At 37.2% G+C, this 18,559-nt stretch overlaps 1 protein-coding gene and 1 pseudogene across 2 annotated transcripts in view; both read right to left on the minus strand.

Annotated features, from left to right (window-relative positions):
* Positions 1-18,559, minus strand: part of Gpc6 (glypican 6) — a 985,788-nt gene that overhangs the window by 367,090 nt on the left and 600,139 nt on the right. The gene's annotated exons all lie outside the window — the stretch shown is intronic.
* LOC138813589 (2-iminobutanoate/2-iminopropanoate deaminase pseudogene) lies at positions 12,607-13,049 on the minus strand (annotated as a pseudogene).

The raw sequence follows: 18,559 nt of genomic DNA on the forward strand, positions 1-18,559 counted from the left end.
TACATCTGACTCCGATAACCAAAGTTCCCAAAATCTTTTTACTTTTCCCTACTATTTTTCCCATGTCCTTGAAGTTTGGATTGACCTTAATTCAACTATGTTCAAAATAAATTTTCAGTAAGTTTGTAACACATGCCTTATGTTTCATTACTATATTTAATGCCTCAGAAATTCACGGGACACTAAACTATACATTATATCACAGTACTAAATGAATATCTCAAACTTAGTAAAGTTATTAAATTATCATTTAATAAAAGAATAAATAAGGAATGGAATAAATAAGAGGTTGCTATAGATGTCTAATCCTGGTAACACTCTGGTAAGTAAGAAAAACACAAATTGAGTTGTATAATATTTAAATTTTGCTTCTTTAAAGTTGTAGTAATAATATCTCACTAAGAATTTAGAAGTTCTGTCATTTGTATAAATTGAAATTTTAATTTGTGAAAATGCCCAGAGCAATTACATGATGGAATTATGAGATTGTATCTCCTGATCTAAACCTATTTTTAGGATCCGCAAAATATAGGTGGGCCAATTGTCATTTGAAATAAAATCTTCATTCCCTAGGGCCTGGCCATCTGCATTCTGGACTCAAAATATACAGCAAGTAAGGGTGACATTTCTGGGAAATGTGTTTAAAGGTAAAACTGACCTCTGAGCTTTGTTTTCTTTTCTCTTCTAGCTAGAAGGGATATATGAGAGGCAACTTGTCCAGGATAGCACAACAACGGAGAAAGACTATGATATGGTTGCTTATACAGATATCATATAAGCTTGATATTGCTAACTTCTGGGCTTGGTTTATATAAGAGAAATACATTTTATTTGGATATACTTACTATTATTTTGGTTTTCCTGTCATTTCAAAATAAAAAAAAGTAGAATGAAACATAGGTACTTTATTTGTAATTATTTGAATGAAGTCAGGGCCAGTTACCTAAGACTTTGATTTCCATTTAATAGAATATGATACAAAGCAAAAACATTTTCTTGCTTTAATCTGAAGGGATACACTTCCTTGCTTTAATATGAAGAGATGGTTCTCAAGCATACCCTTCAGTTTGCACATGTAGATATAAATTTAGTGATAATTTATTTTTTCCTTTTCTATTTATCTAGCTCTAAGAAAATAATATTTGGGGTTATTAAAAATCATTTATGTATTTCCTTGCTTCATCTATTGATTTCACTAAATGTAATCACAAATTTTTGGTGCAAATATTTAAAGTGCTATCTAAGGACACTTAAATTTGAATTCAACTACTCCTTTGAGGAGGAAAGAAAATTTTATGAAATGTATTAAATGAATATATGGCTCAAAACAAATGAATTTTTGGCTTTTGAGATCCCTTACCATCTTCATTTAATTTCAAGTAGGGGAAAGGATTCACTCAGTGATATTTTCTTTTATTGCAAGGATAAAAACTGAGTGACAATAAAAGTAAAACAGCCTTTAATATCCCTTTGGTAAAGTCTATTTATGCTGAAGGTAATACCCAAAAAGTGTAGAGAAAGAAAAATAAGACCCACCGCCTTAATAACCATGAGCCTTCACAGACCTATAACAATGAGTATTTGGGATTGTTCTGGAACTTACTGAACAAAACAGGAAAGAAGGGACCAGTAAGAATCCTGGGAGTGAATCCTCAGAACCACAGATAGAGGATAGATGATATATATGTATATATATATATATATATATATATATATATACACGTATATATATACGTATGTATATATACATATACATACGTATATATATATATACGTGTATATATATATATATATATATATATATATATATATATAGAGAGAGAGAGAGAGAGAGAGAGAGAGAGAGAGAGAAGGATTGATTGATTGATTTAAATGTCTACCCTGAGTGGCCGGCACAACTCTGGGCTCTTCTGGTTTTTAGAAAAATAGTCTTTTGATAATCCATTGGTTCAAAAATAACCATTTTGATATTCCTCTAAATTCCAAATGAATGGGTGAAATGATCATTTGGCTTCCCATTTTTTTTTCTTTTATTGTTTGTTTCTCTTCAGGAAAAATAGGTTGTTGCTGTCAGCAACAAATTTCATTTGCTGCTTATTCTACAATTATCCTAGAAACAGCTACTGTCTGGATTTCTAACCAGAACTTTTCCTTGTTGATGTAAGTAAATCTTCTGAAAGCAAAAACAATGGGAAGAATTTGTAGTATCTACGAACACTCCAAGATGCTCAACAGGAAAAATTGTCTCTTTCTCCGACAACTGACAACTAAGACTCTCAGCTGAAAATTAGGGCAATATACCTTCACCTATGGAGCATCCAAGTTTAGCTTCATTGGCCTTCAATGTACTCCTAGCACTTGAATTTGCATATAGTTTGCACAAATCCTCTAACACAAAGCCCATTTTATAATAAAATGGTGGATATTTCCTGTTATGTAATTTTGTTCTTATTTCATTAAGAGTGGACAGTAGAATGGCTGTATGGATATGCTTTAATTGAATATCATTTTACAGTGTTAAGGAGCTCTGACTATCTTTGCTACTAAATTTAACACATAGTTTAGTTATTTCAATGTCATGGTCTAGTATCATGATTTCCTCCATTTACCTGAATGCCAGTAACTGTTCAATGGCTAACTGACTCAGTGCTTAGCATCAATTGTATTATGCATATGATCAAATTTGGTGACCAGAAGAAAAAAATCAATCTTCACAATAACCAGTTTGCCAAATATTGATTTTTTGGTTTTTTACATTGGCAACTAGCATATTCTGCAATGAGCACTGCATAGTCTTAGAATTCAGATTTTGCTCATTTATAATTGATGTAAAAATTCTATTTTTTCTCAATTTCATCAATATTGACTATGTAATCATAGGTTTTAAAAGAAAAAACTGAAAGAGTCTCTGTAGCACCAGCTGACCTCATCCTCAGGATCCTCCTGCTTCAGCCTAAGTGTGATTCTAAGTGTGAGCTACCAGTTTTCTACATATATATTCCTTTCATGAGCTCTAGTCAAAAATCACTAAAGACATAACACTTTACTATAATTTCAATGACATGAACCAGTCTGGGCAGGGTCCCAGTGGCTTACATCTGTAATCCTAGCTACTCAGGAGGCTGAAATCTGAGGATCACAGTTCAACACCAGCTGGGGCAGGAAAACCTGTGAGACTCTTATCTCCATTTAACTACCAGAAAACCATAAGTAGTGCTGTGGCTCAAAGTGGTAGATCACTAACCTTGAGCAGTGCTGAGGCCAAGAGTTAAAACAACAACAACAACAAGAACAAGAAACCAGTCTGGAAGCCATACCATACACATCAGCACCAACATTTAAATGGATCTCTTTGTACCTCGGTAAGCATTAGATTTCTCAAAGATATGAATTCTGAATAATCCATATAACAATGTTCTGAGTATAACATGTGAACTAGAGCTTGAGTCGGGCCACAGGGAGAGTGGAGACCATGTTTGCTTAAACCTTAGACCCAACCCAATACTATTAACAAGTTAGATTAAAAGAAAAACTAGTATTACAGACTTTTATCAAGAGAACATTTTACAAGCAACCAGCTGGAAAAATTCTTTCCATCCTATTTAAGCTATTATTATTTCAATTTTCCTGTCACTAGATTATGGCTAATCCTTAGGAAATTGGTAGATAGTGAAAGAAAGTAGTTATGGGGGAAAATTAAATGACTTGAAGAAGATTGGTTTTTGACTGAGAAGTGAAAGACTTAAGCAATGATAAAGAGAAGAATTAAATAATTCAGGGTTGGTACCTTAAAGTTACCCTTTTAAATTAAAGTAACAAATCATGTCTACCAGAAATCTTCTACGACCTTTTTGTCCCAAACAGCAGATGAGCAGTTTTCTTATCTTTCCTCCTCTTTCAGCTTTGAGAGGTGGACATGGGTATAAATCACACTACAGTGTGATTGCTTCTGTCTGTCTTCTCTCTTGGAATCTGATTGGCATGAAAATAGGGATCACATTTTGAATTCCATTGACAAACAAATAAGTATTTGTTTAATATGCTCAAAAATATCTATTTCCTATTTTCTTGGTGGGAAATGCTTGAGTTTCAATTGTAGAAGACTGGGTTTCATCAACTTGTAATCAAAGTTAGGAACAATCAGGGATGATTCTGCTTGTATTTAAGACCCTAGAAAACTTGCAAGTCAGTTGTATTCATTCAAAGTGAACCACTCTGTAGATTTTATTTTGGGAATTCTGGAAATTAAGAAGGACATTTGTAGAACTGCCATGATTTTAGGAAATTGGAGACAAGGAAGATGTCATTTATAGCCACTTCCTGAATGAAAGGATGGTAAAAGATTGGATAACATAGATGGTTAAAGAAGGAGAAACAAAACAGTGCTGAAGCTAGTGGCTAGAGTTTTAGTGATTATATCATCCTTTCTAAATTTCTAATGAAAATAGCTAGTGAAGATGACTGACAATTAGATGTATGAACAAACATATGTGGCTGCAAAATGATAGGGAGGAAATGGAAGAGTAGGTAATTTTTCTATTAGCTTAAGTGCATTTTTTAATGTAAACACCACCAAGATTTTAGTGAATGAATATTTGAAAGCAAAGTTAAACCAGGCTCTAGTAATAAGCAGCCAGATTTTCCTCATGTTGCAGCCCAAGAAAATTATGCAAATAGCGGTAGCTTTCTCCCAAATAAACCCTGTTTCCTATGCCACTGACATGATTTGAATACAAAATTGGAAATCATATGTTTCCAAGTTTGCTATTTTAAGCAAATTTTTTATTTATCACAAATTAATAAAGCAGCTTTTTCCAAGGTCTTTAAAAGGAAAACCATTTGGAAGATTCACGCTCCCAAGGAACAACAGAGTAAAAACTTCCAGGTTCAAAAACATGTGTGTGTGTGTGTGTGTGTGTGTGTGTGTGTGTGTGTGTGTGTGTGTGTGTGTGTGTGTGTGTGTATTTGTACAAGAAAATAGTGATGTTCTGGAGATACATTAAGTTTCTTGCAAAGAAACTTTTACAATGGGCTCATCAGATAAGAAATAGCAATTAACACATGCTCAGAAATAGCTACTTGTTCTATAATACAGTTTTGCTTTGCTCTGACATTGGTGATCAAAAATAATAAGGAATCCAAACTCAGGAGATAAAGACTTTTCAAGATATTTCAAAAGAATCTCAAAATTCAGATATCTTTTAAAGGAGATAATTAGATATTCTTCTTAATTCAAATCAAGCGAGAGGATAAACTAGTTGCGGTAATAGAAAATAGAAAAGGTTTTACTTAGCATAATCTATCTCTGGTCAGATATCCTAGAACAGAACCTGAGATTTATATGATTTATTGAGGGCACTTTCTCCAGAAAAAAAACTGTAAGGAAGGAAGAGAGGAAAGAGAATACAGAAAGTGGGTGGACCTGACAGAGATCTTGTTTCAGCTTCTACCACACAATGCTCAACAGGATAGACTGCATCAGAAACATAAATTCTGCCTGGAGACAAAGGGGTGTCCCCTACCAAAACACACAAGAGTAGACACGAGATACTTGTGTATTCTTGAGAAAGCAAGGTAGCAAAGTTCTGGAGGAAGAAGGGAGATGAATGCACTTCTCAAGAAGGTCCTGTGGCCAAAAACAAATCTCCAGAGAAAGTTAGGGCAGGGAGTGTGAAAACATCTGCCTTGGTAGAAGTCTTAAGGAGGAGACCATACCACCAATGCACACACTCAGTCAAACTGTTGCCCTGTCTCCAATACATAGATGACCGTTTTCTGGGCTACACAGTTATATCCTATTTGTTTACTGCTCAGGAGCCAATCAAGGAGACAAATCAAAATCTAAAGCCTCCTTTTATATCTCAGCAAAATAATGCAGAGTAATCAATAGTTCAAAATTCTAAATTTCAGTAGAAGGGAAGTTTTCAAGAATTCATTTTTTTCCCTCCCATATGCACAGAGCCAGAAAACTATCTTGTTCCTATTGACATTTCAAATGATGGCAGCAGATTATGGAAGGAGGAGGGTCCTAGTAGTCTGTCCAAGCACAAGCTGCAGGGTGGATTTCATACAAGTGTTGTAATACTCTCAGCCTTCTATTTGCTGTGCCAGGGAATCTTTAGATCTCTCTTGGTCTAAATCTATTTGGCATGGTGTAGAAAAGAGTTTGCCTTAGAGCCAGGAGGGGAGTTCTGCAAGCTCTGGTGTGGGAAGTTGAAGGATGTCACAGCCTTCCTTGATTTTTCATTTATAAATAGAGGAGGAGCTGCAGTCTAGAGTGTCAAGGGGTACTTTTGTTGATAAGTTCTAGCATTCCGAGAAGGCCACATAATTTAACCAATCTATGATGAATAGAGTCCTGATCCCTGGCCTGCATGGCCTTCTCAACTACTTTTGTCAAATGTCAGAAAACCTTCCCTTCCCTTCCCCTTCCTCTTCCCTTTCCTTCCCTTCCCTTCCCTCTCCTTTTTCCTGCCTTTCCCCTTTCCTTTCCTTTCCTTTCCTTTCCTTTCCTTTCCTTTCCTTTCCTTTCCTTTCCTTTCCTTTCCTTTCCTTTCCTTTCCTTTCCTTTCCTTTCCTTTCCTTTCCTTTCCTTTCCCCTCTCTTCCTCTCCCCTTTGCTCCTCTCTCTTCCTCTCCCCTTCCTCCTACTCCTTCTCTTTTCCTCCTCCTCCTCCTCCTTTGTACAGGGAACTGAATTCCGAACTTTACAGTCTTAACTCTATCATTTACATCATCTCCTCCACAGCCCCTTTTTTGCTTGAAGCGATGTCTGCCTTCATGTCCAGGCTGGTCTGGGCTGTGATATTCCTACTTGCCATCCCTGCCCCGAAGGGTGCACTGTATTCTGCATGTTTCCACATAGTTGGGATGCCAGTTGTACACTGCCACACTAGGTCACTGCTTGTGATGAAGTTGAAGTCACACTAACATCTTTTTTTCTCATGACTGGCCTCCAACTGGCCTTCTACCTACTCCCCGCCCTCCCCGCCCTCCCCCCCCCCCCCCCCCCCCCCCCGCCACCATCTAAGCCACCTCCTGAGTATTTTGGATTATAGTCTTGAATTACTGTACCCAGCCATATTTTCTTACCTTCTGGTCTTTTATGGGTCAATATGTGACTCTTCTGTGCTGATTTGCTGTCACATCAGATTAGCCTCACTGAGCAGTATTGATAATAACTCAAGTGGCTTCTTTGTTCAAGACAAGCCCATTGGCTCCATATTCAAATGTTCAATCAATGTTACTGGCTATAGAAGCTTCTGCATGCTTAGTGTCACATTCCATAATTCATTGGCCATGGGCTAGGAACTAACAAGTATATTTTGTGGACTTACTAGGGCCTATTATCTTTATTATCATTCTGGGGTGCTAGCATATTAACATGTGACTACTAACCATCTATATCTGTAATGCATTATACTGCCTATAACCATACAAAACAAAAAGCAAAGAACTATTCGTGCTTGTACTCAAAGAAGCTGTGATCTGGTTAAGAAATCTGAAACCTGTTGAAGTTAAAAATACGCAGTAATTTGGCTGTGCTTTAAATAAGTTCTACACATGAGAAGTCTCACACTGTTGCTCTAGATTGTTAAGTATATGAGGTTATATGGTAAAAACAGATTCATCAATTCAAGGAGGTGATGATCTTTAGATTAGAATAACAACAAAAGCTCACCTTGCAGACTTAAACCAGCCTTGGAGGAAGAGTAGAAATTAAGGAGGAGAGTGAAAACAAAAAAACAAAAAAACCAAGGTTAAGTCTTCCTCTTATCTTGTGACTTTCTCTACCACTTTTAAAGATTCTCGTGATTATAGTACATATCCTCCTTCATCTCCCAAGATCCAAGCATACTTTTTTCCTAATTGAAGACCATCTGATTGGTATCCTTATTGCTATTTGTTTTCACATAATACATGTGTGTACATGAATGTGCGTTTTCAACAAGGAGAGGCCATGATCCACGGAAGGAAGGCGGCTTTGACCTCTACCAGCTAAAAACACAGTTCAACACAGAATGAAACACAGCTACCCTGACACTTTAATTTTACACTGTTGAGACCCCGTTAAAGACTTCTAGGAGGAATACAAGAATTTAGCCACTTTAAAAAGGGAGTGCACTGATGAGTAACTGCATTGTAGGCATCCTTAGTAAAGAAGTTTAGAACACAGAGTCCACAAAGACGCAATCCTGAGATAAGACTATAGATCTACACACATGTACACCATACACATACACACACTTGCGTGCACACCCACATAGACCCATATCTATACACTTGCACTTGGTAGACAGGTGTTTTACCACTTGAGGAATGTGGCTATTCTAGTCATGAGTTTCTCTGATATTTTATGACAAAAATCATTTATTCCTGAATCAAAAGGAAACTCAGCATATACAAGTTAAATAATTGCATGTAAAAATACAGTTTAGCACATAACATATACTATATAGCATATAGCATATACTATCTTGGTAAATATTAGACAATTGCTTAGAATTGACAGTTGGCAAACTTCTGTAGTTTGAAAAGTAAAGCATTACTTCAATGAGAATTAAAATTCATTTATTGGGCACAGAGTGAAACCACCCACTTTGGTTGTCTCAAAACTCTTTCTCTGACAGGAAGCCAGATGCAAGAACAAACGTTATATATTTTTACTACCATGTGCTAAAAACAATAGAAAATAATATAGAGTAGTCCTCAACAGAAAAAAAAAATGAAGTAGTTAAGAGTAGCTGCTTTATTGAAGGGACAACAAACAACTGAGTAATGCAAACACTTTGAACTCTGACCAGGCCAGCCAGGTACCTTCTGCTGAAATCCATTATTAAGGTTTTTAAGATGAAGTTCCCCCCAATCACTAACTAGGTGACCTTATTGATTATAATTTAGCAGAATGCTGTATGTTTATTTTAAGAAAAGAGGAAATAGTAGTGGGGACCATTCAAATATGAAAGACATCTTGTTATGCTGTTTCTGATTTGGGGAATAAACATTTCAATTAAAGCCAAGCCTGGAAATATATAGTTATGTTAATTCCAAGTAATTAGAAGCCTATAGGCTGACAACCTCTTGGTGCAAGTGCAGGGCTGCAGGTGTTGCTCCCTCTCCAGTCATAAGTGCCAAAGTTGTTTAAGATGTATTGAATGAATGAGACTCAGCTGCAGCAAGCTTGTAGTCACAGTCTCCTATGCTGTCCCAAATGACTCCAGTTTAAGAAGCCAGCCCCCACGTTTCTTCAGATGCCTGGCTGCAGCACTTCTTTCTCCATTCTTCTCAGAATTAAATGTTTTTTTTTCAAGTTTCATGGATACCAGTTACTAAAATCTTTTTTATTTTGGTAAAAAAATAAGTTTCTGTGTAGGTATTCTCTATAACACACAATGATAATTTAAGTAATATTTTACAAGAAAAGATTTATATATTTTTCTTAGTCACAGATGCATACCTTTCCATTTAACATCAGACAACAAACTTTAAAAGGTGAAATCTAAATATTACCACTCAATTAGTCAAGAACAGCACTGTTAATATGTTCATGTATATGAGGGATTGTTATGTATATTTTAGTTTCAAACTTGCTATAATTAAAACAGGGATATTAATTAGAGTGTCAAGTCCATTGAGCATTTAAGGTTTTCCTCACTGGAGCTAACTGGAGTTATAGAGAAGGTTCTAGTACTTGCTATAGAGTAGTAAGATCAGCACTGTTAATACTTATGAGTCATAGATGAACATTTACTGAAATGGAATGTTTGCTCTTATGTTTTCTTGCAGTGCTGGGACTCACCAGTGTTTAGTACATGGTAGACCAGTGTTCTACTACTGAGATATTCAGCCTTGGAATTTTTTTTTAAAGGTTTTCCAATTGCTGAACCAATGGAAGACTTGAGAAGAGATTGTAAGCCCTTTGAGGGCAGGAGAGGTGGTTCATACTCATTCATTTCCCCACAGGGCTTAGTACAAATCTGGTGTTACAAATGTTCTTTCCTCTTAATCTTAATAATATCCTTATAAATATAAATGGCTATAGGAAAATTACAGCCAAAGTGTTTTTTTTTAAAATACAATTGTTATCTTTACAATAAAAATATATATTAAAAATAGAATTGTTTTGTACTGATGGTTCAACATTTATACACTGATTGAGTTATTACAGCTAATAAAGTGTCTGAATTTATTTATATGAATTATTATGTAAACTTAAAAACTGTTTTGACCCATTGAGTTCCTTAGGAAGAAAAAGCAAGCTTTAAATTATGTATTCTCAAAGATAAGGACTATTAAAACAAGAAAGAAAAGTAGGTATCTCTTCTTGGATATCTTACACTTCAATGGACTGCTGTAACTGGAAATAGGTCTGAAAAGCCAACATGTAGTATTTATTTTTTGTCACAAGTAACAAAAACCCATTGCCTCTTCTATGGGGTAGAAAATAAGTCTCAAAATCCTGACCCAAGCCGTTCACAAGTCAATTGATACCTACATTTTACTTCCAGCTCTTTTATTTACTTATTTTTGTGGTAACTGGGCTTGAATTTAAGGGCTCATGCTTGCTGGGCAAGGTGCTCTACCACTTGAGCCATTCCCCAACCCTTTTTGTTTTAGTTATTTTGGGGATAGCGCCTCTAGATTTTTCTCTATGCCTTCTTGGATTGTGATCCTCCTCCTCATGCCTCCTGCAGAGCTGGGGTGACACCAGTTTATTGGCTGAGATAGATTCCCACTTTTTTTTTTTTTTTTTTTTTTTGCCAAACCAAGATCTTTCTTGTGAAGTAGCTGGGATGACAGGCAGGAGTCACCTCACCTCTTCAAGCCTCATTCTAGTGTTTGAACTAGTGTTTGACCTAGTCTTATGACCTATATGAAACTTCAGCTGGCTAGAATATCTGATTTCCTAGCTTAGAGTGATTGGCTTCAGACCAGTGCTTTTCTAACCTGAGCTGAACCAACCTGACGTTCTCCTGTCAGATCCAGGAAATGGTGTCTACACTGGTAGACAAAGCATATGGGCTTGTAGCCATCTACTAGTTATATGCAAACCTCCTAGCAGTGAATCCTCCTCCTTTTTTTGTTTTTTGTTTGTGGGGCTTGAATTCAGGGCTTGGGTGCTTTCTCTGAGCTTTTCTGCTCAAGGCTAGCACTCTACCACAGCTCCACTTCTAATTGGAGATACGAGTCTCACAGTCTCTCCTGCCCAAGCTGGCTTCACACTGTGATCCTCAGATCTCACCCTTCCGAGTAGCTAGGTTTACAGGTATGAGCCACTGGAACCTGGGTCCTCCTCCTTTTTTAATAGGGAGGAAAAAGGTTTTAGGTCCACAATTCAAGAGGTTTCCGTTACTGAATAATTGGTCCTGCTGCCTCGGGCCTATGTAAGATGGTGTTGGTAACAGGAAGTTGTGGTAGAGGAAGCTGCACACATCACGCTGCTCTAGAAGCAAAACAAAGAGACGGGGGACTCGCTATCTCTTTCAAAGGCACACACCTATGACTTCACTTCTTTCCATTCCTAAAAATCTATCTCTCAGGAGTTGGAGGTTTTTAGGGTATGTTCAAGATCCAAACTACATCAGAGTGATTTCTTCTTTTCAGAGAGCTGAATGGAATGAGTTTCCTTTTCTAATTTATATAGTTCTGTATGAATTTATTCTATAACGAGTTAGTATTAATGTAACTGTTGTCTTAAACTGAGGAAAAACCTGAGAGCCAAATGTATAGTGAGCACCTGTGGTCCCAGCTGCTCAGAGGCTGGGGCCAAAGACTGCCTGAGCTCAGGAGTCTGATGCCAGCCTGGACAACACCACAAGATCTACCTTACTTCCCAATAAACACACAAGAAAGACTTTAAAGAACAAACAAAATGATTACATGTAAATTGTATAGCCCAAATACATCTGTAAAAATGTAAAGATCGACAAAGTGAGATGAAACAGCTGATCTCCATGGTTTCCTCTTTTCTTAGGTACTGCACTTTCAAGTATAATTTAAAACTGTTAAAAATAAGCAAACAGCCAGGCGCTGGTAGCTAATACCTGTAATCCTAGCTCCTCAGGAGGCTGAGATCTGAGGACTGCAGTTCAAAGCCAGCCCAGGCAGGAAAGTTGGTGAGACTCTTATCTCCAATTAACCACCAGAAAACAGGAAGTGGTGCTGTGGCTCAAGTGTTAGAGCACTAGCCTTGAGCTGAAGAGCTGAGGGACAGCGCCCAGGCCCAGAGTTCAAGCCTCACGACTGACAAAAACTCCCACAAAAACAAACAAAAACCCCAAGACAAAATCATATCGCGGGAGATTACATGCTTATTTATTTCCATTAGAAAAATATTACTCATAAAATTTTGGTCTACCTCCTTCTCCTTTACCTGTACTATTCAAGTTTGAGTACTTTAATTTTGCTCACATCTCTAAAATGTGTATTTTATTTTATTGTGAATAATATCTTTTCCTTTATTTTTAGTTATTTGAACTATGTAATTAATGTCTCTGTACACTTGTACTTAGCCATATAAGTGTACAAAAGTGTAATTTATAGCATCAGTAACTTCATCATTTTCATTATCTAATCTTTCCTATGTATGAATTTGTGAAAATTAGTGTTAAAGATATGATGAAAACCCCTGAGTAAAGCACACTGAGGCCACTAACAACGAAGCTATAGCGAGAGGCCCTTGGACAGCTATAGCTTCAATTTCAACACGGGCTCCTATGAGTAAGCCAGCAACCTGCTAAGCAGATCGAGCTGGAAAATCACTCTTGAAAAATTGTTTGTAGGCTTCATTGACAGTACCAAAGTCATTCATGTTAGTCAGTTGCTTTTACCACATTGGTGAAGTCACAGCCTGCTGCTTTCAGAATTTCATCCATGTTTGTATGAGCTTGTTTCGATTCATCCACCACCCCTCCTGGCACAAGCTTTCCACTTGAGGGGTCCAGGACTACCTGTCCTGAAATGTACACAGTCCAGTCGACTAACACAGCTTGACTCCAACAGGCCTGGAGCTTTTGCGGTGCTGATCACCTTTCGGATTAGAGACAACATGGCTAAACCTTCACTTGAGGCCAGTCCAGGAGAAGCCTGAGCTAGAGCGACCAGCTATCCTCACCGACTGACCAAGCCAGGGCCTGTCCCTTTCACAGGTGCCACTCCAGAGTTCAATGTTTTAAAGACATGTATTCTGGGGTTCTTTTGATCTTGGTTTTTGTGAAACATGCCTTTTGCCCTCTTGCATTTTAATGTCAGCACCTCTGTGTGCTTTTTCATATTCCTTCTGTTTTCAAATACAAATGATGGTTAAAAGACATGGTTAAAAAAATAAACTAAACCCCTAACAAATCAGCAAAAGTCTACATGAAGCAGTAGAAGGACTACAGTTAGAATGTTGAATGATATTTGTAAGCACAGTGTTAAAACGCGTAACAGATTGTATGAGTTTTTATCACTAATGAATTAACATTTCTAACACACCAGGACAATGGAATGGCAATAGCATCAGAGGAGTCAGGGAAAGAATATATTTCTGAGTTGAACATGAACTGTCAGGACAGAAAAAGAGGGAGCTAAATTGGCTCTATTGAAGAGTGCTGGAATCCTAGGAGGGCTACCTGAAAATTACATTTAATATGCTAACACTATTAGGAGAATATTTCTATTCTTCTTATAAAGGTCTTGCTAACAGTAATTAAATTTTAAGACAGTCAGATCTGGAAAGGAATAAAAAATACAGTGAAAATCCGATTACTGTGGCTGGAGGAGGCCTTTCCCCTGAAATACTAATTAAAAAAAAATTGAATTTTGGCTACCCAGGGACACTAAGTCTGGCCATATCTATATTAAATTACATCTAATCACACCTAAGTTCTTCAAAATCTAATACATTTAACATCAAAATGCCTTGAACTTGGGAAATATGCAAATGACATTCTACATGGATGGGTATCTTCTCATCAATAACCACAGAGAGAGAAAGGGATATGAATCCAGACCTCTGTCAGGATTGCACACCATGGAGATCAAAAACTACACTGGGCCAACAGAACCATGATTGTGAAGTTGATCAAGTTGCCTCCCATAGTTGGAAAATATGATATGCATTGTTTTTAAATATTTTTAAAATAATTGCTAAACTGTTTTAAAAGTATTTTTTCTTCTGTACAACTAGCAATCCTCATTTCATAGGATTTTTTTTTTTGGCGGGTCATGGGGCCTGAACTCTGGGCCTGGGAGCTGTCCCTCAGCTCTTCAGCTCAGGGCTAGTGCTCTACCACTTAAGGCACAACACCACTTCTGGCTTTTTCTAGTTATGTGGTGAGGAGGAATTGAATCCTGGGCCTCATGCATGCAAGGCAAGCACTCTACCACTGAGCCACCTTCCCAGCCCCAGGATTTTTTTTTAATAGTGATCAGTTCAGTGCAAATCTCATCCAGCATTATTCGCCTGAGATTTGAGAACAGCACCAACTCAACTCACTCACTGGGTTTTACCTCTTGTTTTAAAGAAAGCACAAGTGTTTTGGTCTTCACCCTCAATTATCATGAGTGAATGCATAAGACACTCAAGGTATCACAACAGCAAAATTCCCAAAGTGTGAACCGAAAAACACTAAGGTAATACGTCTTAGGCAAGACTCTCACATGCCTTTTTTTTTTTTTAAATGTAAATGAGTAAATAATGATAATGCCCCATTTTAAAAATGTCCCATTTTAAAGTTAAGAAAAATAGGTCAAAAGGGAGTGAAAATGTTGAAGGATGACTCAGCTCAAGATGCATTATGTACATAAACTGCTTTGTTCCATGGCAAAACAAAATAAATATATATCCTGAAAATTTAAGGAATAAGGGACAAGGTAGGCTGGGAGGGGTGGGTGGGAATGTTGAAAGGGTGATGTTGATAAAGACGCACTTGGTAAACTGCTTTGTTGAGTGCCAACTCATTTGTATAGCTCCTTAAAGATGACAAAAAAATTCCAAAAAATCTGTAATATATATTCTAAAATTTGTAAGTGGTGGTTCTCACAGTTTTCTATGTATCACACTGCCTGTAGGCTTGTTAAATGAGAGGAACTTAACCCTATTCTTAGCATTTCTGTCTCAATATATCCGAGTCTGAGACCTTCCAGCATGATTGATTTGTACATTTGGAAGTTGGGCTAGCCTAACAAGCTAGCTCCTTTCTGGCTTTATGATCTCTGATAAGCTATACAACCGATCTAAGCTTGCTTTCTGCATTTATAACATGAGGCTGAAAGCAATACCTATATCAAAGAATCTTTGTATAGACTGAATGCAAACAATGCAAGTGACATGCTTAGTATATAATAAATGTCTAATAATAATTAGTTCCTATTCTGGTATAAATAAATTGACTAAAAGGGAGTCAGACTCCTCATTGAGCATGTAGTACACATGTAATTCCTGCTATTCAGGATGTAGAAGCAGGAAAATCAAATTTGGGGGCCAGCTTTAGCAAAAGTTTGCAAGATCCTATACAAAAAGCAAACAACAAAAGTAAAAGTCTACTGGTAGGGCTCAAGTGGTAGAGTGCTTGCCTAGTGCATGTGAGGGTTTGGGTTCAAAACCCATCATTGAAAAGAAATTAAAGGGAAAAATTGTATGAATTATATTCAGATTTCCTTTTCTTGGAAAAGAAGTACAAATAATTAAGTAAAGGCATATGTGTTTTCTGGAGTGGGAAGGAAAATGACAGAAGGGGGTAACAGATCAAAATAGACTGAACATATAAAGAACAGGATAAACTATAACTCACATATAATCATTTGTAAATAAAATATAAATTTTTAAAAATCCATTAACTACTTGTAATAAAAAAGTAGCTACTCATAATAAAAAATCAGTCCAAGTTCCATGCTGAGGTGAAACTATTTTATAGTGCCATTCACATATTTTGTTTGGTTTTTAAAACTTATCTTAAGTACTGATACGTAAAGTATTATCTATGTATTTTGTTATAACTAGCATAACTATATATAAGATACATTAAGACATGGGAATGGATATAACACTGTAGTTATGTAGAATAAAATATTTTTTAAAAACCCATAAAAGGTCATTACTTCCGCATGTCTGAAGAACAGTTTACACTGCTTTGACCTTGTCTCTGGATTCCAGAGGTAATAGGAAATAAATGGCATTACCTTTTAAATCACAGCAAGGAGAAATGTTAGGAAACAAACAGTTCCTGAGGGCCACACATCCACAAGATATTCTGCTGCTCTGTGACTTTCTTACATTCAGAGAATTAGGGGGATGTATGTGAGCTTGTGGGGCAGGAGGAAGAAGCCACTTGGGAAAAAACTAGCTTTCCTTGGGCATGCCAATGACCTTGGAGATACAATAGAAGACAATGCTTCAAAAGCATAGAGTAGGGCCAAGGAACTTACCTATCCTAAACCTGCAGAAGGACTCAAAGGTAAAAGAACTGTACTTGTTCTCATTTTATTTTACTTCTTCTGCAAGGAAGAGTACAGAGTACAATGAAGTTTATGGAAATCATTAGTTTTTTTTTAAACTGTTTCTGGATCATGTACCTCTGTGAATATCTGGCAAAAAAAATTATAGAATCCTCTCTATACTAAAATGCACATCTATAACTTTGGGTACAAGAGTCAATCTTTGAAGCAGAACTTTTAAATCCTCAATTCAGAAACTTTGACATAACATACATGAAACAAGATAAAAAACGAGAACGGTATTTAAATCCTTAGATAGTATCATTTCATAAACTTTTAAACAAATGTATTAATTATAACATTTAATTCTGCAATCAGTGTGTTTCATTGTTTTACCACAAGAAGAATAAAAATATCCTCTCTCTCTCTCTCTGTCAGTCATGGGGCTTGAACTCAGGCCTTGGGTGCTATCTCTGAGCTTCTCTGCTCAAGGCTAACACTCTGCCACTTTGAGGCACAGCACCACTTCCAGTTTTCTGGTGGCTAATTGGACATATGATTCTCAAGGAGTTTCCTTATTGGGCTGGCTTTGAACTGTGAACCTCAGATGTCAGCCTCCTGAGTAGCTAGGACTATAGGTATAAGCCACCAGTGACTAACATTTTTTCTTCTTCTTTTTGTTTAGAAGATAATACATTATTGGAAGGTCATATTATTCTCTGTGGCTTAGTTAACCAAATCATGAAGATACTGTGTTAGAGATAGAAAGTTTAGCCTGTGGTTCCGGAAAGTAGATGATGGCAATTTCAGACTGGATATGGATATAGTATACAAATTGAGTCTACACATTTATGAATATAACATTTATTAAGTTTTGATCATGCAAAAGAAAGAGAGGGAAGGTAGGAAGCAGGGAAGAAGGAAGAGAGAAAGAAATGGGGGAGGAGTGGACCATGTTTTACAACCTAAGGAAATCTTTCATTTTGCTGAGACAAACATCTGCAAAGCTCCTGTGGAGAAACCATTTAGCCAGTGAATGATTCCAGCCAAGCACCTGGATTTTCCATTTTTCTATCTCATTGGGGCAGGGGACCTATTATCTCCCCCCTCAACACACACACACACACACACACACACACACACACACACACACACACACACACACACACACACACACACACACACACAAAACTCCTCCCTTACTTTCTGGCTCTTTAAAAGGGTTCCAATAGTATTCATGAATTTTCCAGGAAAATGCACGCTACATAAGTCATAACCTTTTTTGAAATTTATTTTTTGTGTTTTTAACATGGATCTTTGAGAGGAAGGGAAAGGGACTAACTTTTGAGTGTCTACTCTGAATTCCTGCTCTAAGAGACATTACCGCCTGAAAATTTGCATATTCCAACTGAAAGCAATGGAAATTGCCACAATTGGAAAACTTGACAGCGCAAACACTAGGATGCAAAACATTCTCTCGGAATGATTGATTTCGTCTCCCAGATTTCCAACTAGGGAGTATTGATTCTATTTATAAAGATCCCTAGGGATGTTCACTGTCTCCTCGAAGAAACTAAATAAAAATCCATACAGGTAGACACCATCAATCCCAATTCCTTTTCCTTGGATTGCTCAATGGCAGTCAGAGAAGACCTTGATCTACCAGCTCTGCCTTGAGCCAATAAATCAGTTCTAGCAAGCTGCTCAGTCATTAAGCAGCGAATGCCAAATAAATCCTGCCAATCCAGAGTATGTGTGTTTGGGGAGAGCTTAACATTTTGCAGCCAGGCTTCCTTTGCCTGATCTATGTGATTGGATAGGCATTTGTAGGCCAAGGCAATTGTCCTCTAGTCCACACTGGACGTGAAACATCCCATCTGATTTTGACAGCCTTTTCTGCCTAGGGATGGGCCTGTCTTCCACATCAGAGCCATACAAGCATGCTTAGAATCTCCATTGCAGGGCTGCTGCTAATCTGAGGGTCATTCATGTGCCCAATCTATCAGTTAGTCGTTGAAATCAGAGATCAAGGACTTTGGCACCTTCATTGGAGCTGGTGATCACTCTTCAGGGTGGGAGGAGGGCACAGCGTCACAGTTCAGTGGTTTCTTTGGGCTTTGGTTTTTCGTGCTTGCTGCTTT

Source organism: Dipodomys merriami, unplaced genomic scaffold (assembly GCF_024711535.1).
Source record: "Dipodomys merriami isolate MVZ:Mamm:240054 unplaced genomic scaffold, mDipMer1.0.p SCAF_6, whole genome shotgun sequence".
NCBI classification, from domain to species: Eukaryota; Metazoa; Chordata; class Mammalia; order Rodentia; family Heteromyidae; genus Dipodomys; species Dipodomys merriami.